Genomic DNA, 4,951 nt, shown 5'->3' with positions numbered 1-4,951 from the left:
TTTGTGACCCCATTTAGGGTTTTCTTGGCAAAGATATTAGTGGTTTGTTATTTCCTTTTCCAGTTCACTTTATAGGTAAACAGAGTGAAGTGACTTGCTTTAGATCACAAAGCTAGTAGTGTTTGAGGCTTGATTTGAATTCAGGTCTTCCTGACTTAAGATCTGGTCCTTTATCCACTAAATCACCTAGCTGCCCATAACAAAATTACAGCAATCAATGTTGATTGCTACTTAAAATCTTTACCATTACAACAAGAGTTGCTATAAATATTTTCATTCATATAGATTCTTTTCCTTTTTCTTTGATCTTTTTGGGTTACAGACCTAATAGTGGTATTGTAGAATCAAGGAGTATGTACAGTTTTATAGTCCTTTGGGGATAATTCTAAATCATTCTTCAGAATTGTTGGACCAGAGCACCAGCCCTGATGTCAGGAATACTTGAGTTCAAATCTGGCCTCAGACACTTAACACTGTGTGACTCCCTATTTTTAAGTCAGAAAAATATCTCCCTTTGATCTTCTGTTGGCTCTGCCCCTCCAGAATTTGATTTAGGTGTTATTTGAAAGTTGTTTAGAGGGGAATATTGAGAGTTCACCTGGGTGGCTGCCACTAATCCACCATCTTGACACTTATCAGGGTTTTAAGTGATGCATGATAAAATGGCTTCAACAAGAAAATAGCTGAAGACTTGACAGTTTCCTATGAAATATAATAAATTTGATTCTGTCTTTACTTGATCTTTAAAAATTTTGTTTGGCTGCAGACATTAATTTTTGCTGCACAGAGGTTTAATTGTTAAGTCTTCATTTTCTCTAAAGAATGATTGCTCTAAGAAAACTCAAATGTAAGACAATGCACATCACTCTGAGGAAAAAGTACATAGCATTATTACTATCACTGTTACTTTATGAGTAGGATCATTGCTTTGGAACTCTTAGTGCCACAAGAAGAAAACTTAATTGCATTTCATCTCTGAAAATCAGTCACCCTTCAATTCATGAAAGATTTTGTCTATGTGATATTTATAATATATGACTACACCATGTAAACAAAATACATAGGATGTCTTGTTTAATTTCATATAAACAAGATGAAGGAAATCTATCTATTTTTCTTACTTAAACATAATTTAACTTCAAATTATTCTTTTGACAGAATAGATATCATGATTTCTGATCAAGCATTTAGAAAACTTCAACTATCTTCATCAATGTCATGCAATTGATGTTATAGTTAAGTGTTGGAATTATTATTCCATTCCATTATGTTAGGAACTGAGAACACACACAAGAAAGCCAAACATCCTCAGCTCTTCATGTGCTTATTTTCTATCAGAGGAGATAACATGTATATATATATATATATAAGAATATACTAAATGAATCTGAGATAATTTCAAGCATTATCAACTGAGGACATGGCATTTGAGCATAGAAGGAAATTAGGGATTCTAATATAATGAAGTTGGGAGTATAAAAAAGGAATTCAAGGCATGAGGACAGCTTGTTCGAAATGCATGGAGATGAGAGATAGACTTTTATATGTGAAGAACAGTAAGTTCAGTTTGTCTGTACCATAGAATGTATAAAAGTAATTAATGTATAATAAACTTGGAAAAATAGATTCAAATAAGGTTTTGGATGTTTTTAAATTCAATACTTCATATTTTATCACAGATTTAATTAATAGCCATTGTAATTTTTTATGGAGTAAAATGATAAAGTATGACCGACACTTTGGGAGTATCATTCTGGCAGTTAGAGAAAGAAGGGAGGTACCTGAATCAGGTTGACCAATTAGGCTATCACAAGTATCTAGAGGAGAAGTGTTGGAGGGTAAAGTATGGTGGTCACCATATGAATAGAAAGGAAATAGTTCCATTAGAAGTTGTGGAAATGGAATTAGGAAGATTCAGAAACAGATAAGTTATGTGGGATGAGAACTTGATTACAATTTACATGACTGGAAGAATGCTGGTGCTCTCGATAGAATTAAGGGAAATGCAGAAGTTACTCATTATTATTACAGCTTTGAAATGAATTAATCTCCTGATTGGCCATATTGTCATTTGTTGAAAAGTTGCTTCCATGACAACTTCATTCCCAGTTCAATTAATTCTCTTGATTATTCTACTTTCTCAGAAATTTTGTACTTTCTCTTTACCATCACCTCCTTCTTTTCATATTTTTTTCTTCCTCTATTCGAATGTATGCTCCATGACAATAGAAGACATTTTCTTTTTCTTTTTATGGGTTATCATGGCTAAACAATTTATCATCAATGAAGCTGGAACTTGAATTCAAGTCTTCCATTTCCAAATCTCTTGTCCTTTCCAGTTGACAGTGTTGCCTATTTTAATTTATATAAAACTGTGGCATCCTTATGACCTGGAAATATTCTGTAATTAAAAAAGAAAAAAAGTGGGAAGGGAGGAATGTCAAAAGAGGAGAAGATAGAGAATAGGACGAGAGGGGAGATGATGGAGGTCAGAGAAGAGGAAGAAAAAAAACCATATATCACCAATTCTCAATAGAGTAGGAGGGAGCAAAAGAGAAAAAAAAGAGAAAGGGAAGAAAACAGAGGAGAAAAGGGAAAAGAATGAAGGAAATAAAAGTGGGCAAAAAAGGAAAGCTTCTAAAGGGCTAGAGTACAGAGAGGGCAGTTCAGTTTCCAATTCTTTGAGGAATGCAGCAGGGAACACCTGCGACAATTTAGGCAAAGAGCCATGTGGAATTACTGCAAAGGTAGGGAAAGGATTAGAAGGAAGAGACTTTCAAAAACTGCCTTGACTCCTTGGAAAGATTTTCTGGATCAACCTGCTTAAAGAGCAACTTTTGTCACTACTCTTCTTCGCTTTGGTATGAATGCATCAAGGGTGAGGTCATGATTGTTTGGTTTACATGGTTTGGATGTCAGTAGTTTCTATGAGATCAGGTTCACTTCTGTAGCTGTGACACTTTTTAGTTTTTCCTAAGAACAGAATCGGTCTAAAGCTTAATTTTTTATAGAAAGTGGTGAGAGAGGCCTGAGAAGAAAAATAATTATTTGTTTAGATGTTTTCAGTTCAAGACTTGCAGTCTGCATTTGTTTTCCCTTGAATGTATTTCTTTAGTCTTCTTCCTGGTATAGGTGGAGCATGTCACTTGTAACAAAAGCCAGCGTCAAGAGAAGTCTTCATGCTGTAAATTCTTGTAATGTGTGATTTGTTCACTGATTCACTCATAATTGAAAACTGAACAGCTACTGAGGAGTTGAGATGGTCAGAAGTGTCATGAAAAGCAGCACATAAACAAAAAAGTCTTCAAAAAGCAACTGGGTCTAGTCAAGTATAAAACACTCGAGTAATGTTTTTTCCTTTAAAAGAAATCTGCAAATGTCTCAAGATGTGTTAATATGATAAAAAGAGCAATTTATAACCCCAGGGCATCAGATGACCAGTGCTCATAAGTGAATTCACTTCCAAGGATTCGAATTTTTCAAACATCTCAGTTGGGACATTTTGATATATTTTTTGATGACAGATATTTCTATTCCAAATAAGTTTCCTCATTCAAAAGTATTTCCTGTTTCCTGACTCAGTAGGAAGGGCACTAAGCCTGGCTCTGCCCTTTCAGGTTTAGGAAACAATTACTTCTTCATTTTTATTTTTTGTCAGTGAATCTTTTACTCCCAATAGAGACTGGAGACTTTTATTGGTGCATTGATAACTTTCTCCTGATTTAGATTATTGCTATTTCTTTCTAAATTTTCTCTCCTCCTATTCCAAATGGTAATCTACTTATAGACTTATAGATAAAGTACACAACTGGGAGTCAAAGGACTTGAATTCTTGTCCCAGCTCAGCCACTGTCTAGATATTCAGCCTCTGGGCCTTGGCTCTACCTTCTGCAAAATAATGTTGGATTAAATAACCTATTTTCGCCCCCCCCCCACACACACCCCTTGCCCCCATGTATAAAACCCTATGATGTTATGACTGAAAGAACCAAAGAGATGAAATTAGTTAAATTATAAAACCAAAAAGTTCAGAGCTTCTATGAGAAAACTATCCTTTAAGTAAAATATGAATTAATGGTGGCAATGATGATGGCTAACAATTACTGGTGTTTTATTGTTCTTTTTTTTTTACAGTCTTATAGTTTATAAAACATATTTCTCATGAGAACTTAGGAAACTAGATATCTAAAATGAGTTATCAGTAGTACAGTGATCAATGTCTTCATCAAAATAGAGGATAGATAGTGAATTAAATCCTTAATTAAAAAATACTATGATTTAGGGGATAATGAAACTTTTTGGAGGAAAATAAAATGTTTTAAAAGCAAATTGTAACTCCTCCATAATTAAAAAAATAGATCCTGAGTTTAAACTGACAGAATTAAAATAATTATTTTTATTACCACTACCTACATAAAAGACTTTCCATTAGTATAATGCTTTATGGTTTACAAAATGTTTTCCTCATAACTTCATAAGGTATATGTAACTTTTAGGAGGATAATTAAATGTAACTTTTAGGAGAATAATGTAACTTTTAGAGGAAAATCTAATGTTTAAAAAGACAATTATAATTCCTCCATAATTAAAAAAAAATAGGTCCTGAGTTTAAACTGACAGAATTAAAATAATTATTTTTATTACCACTACCTACATAAAAGAGTTCCCATAGTGTAATGCTTTATGGTTTACAAAATGTTTTTCTACAACTTCATAAGGTAAAAACAGAATTAATATATACCTGTTCTGCAGATAGGGAAACTGGATTTCAAATAGGCTTTGTTAATTTGCTTAAGGTCACAAAATCAGCGAGAGTCAAAGGCTTGTCACTGAGGTTTTTTAATTCTTTGAGCAAACAGTATTCTTTCCTTTACCCCACAGACCTCTAGCTCATGTATGATGTCTGTTTTCTTTTCTAAGACCACCAAGACTGGGTTTCAGAAAGCTCCCT

The sequence above is a fragment of the Antechinus flavipes genome, chromosome 6, assembly GCF_016432865.1.
Source record: "Antechinus flavipes isolate AdamAnt ecotype Samford, QLD, Australia chromosome 6, AdamAnt_v2, whole genome shotgun sequence".
Classification (NCBI taxonomy): Eukaryota; Metazoa; Chordata; class Mammalia; order Dasyuromorphia; family Dasyuridae; genus Antechinus; species Antechinus flavipes.
This window is presented reverse-complemented; position numbering follows the sequence as displayed.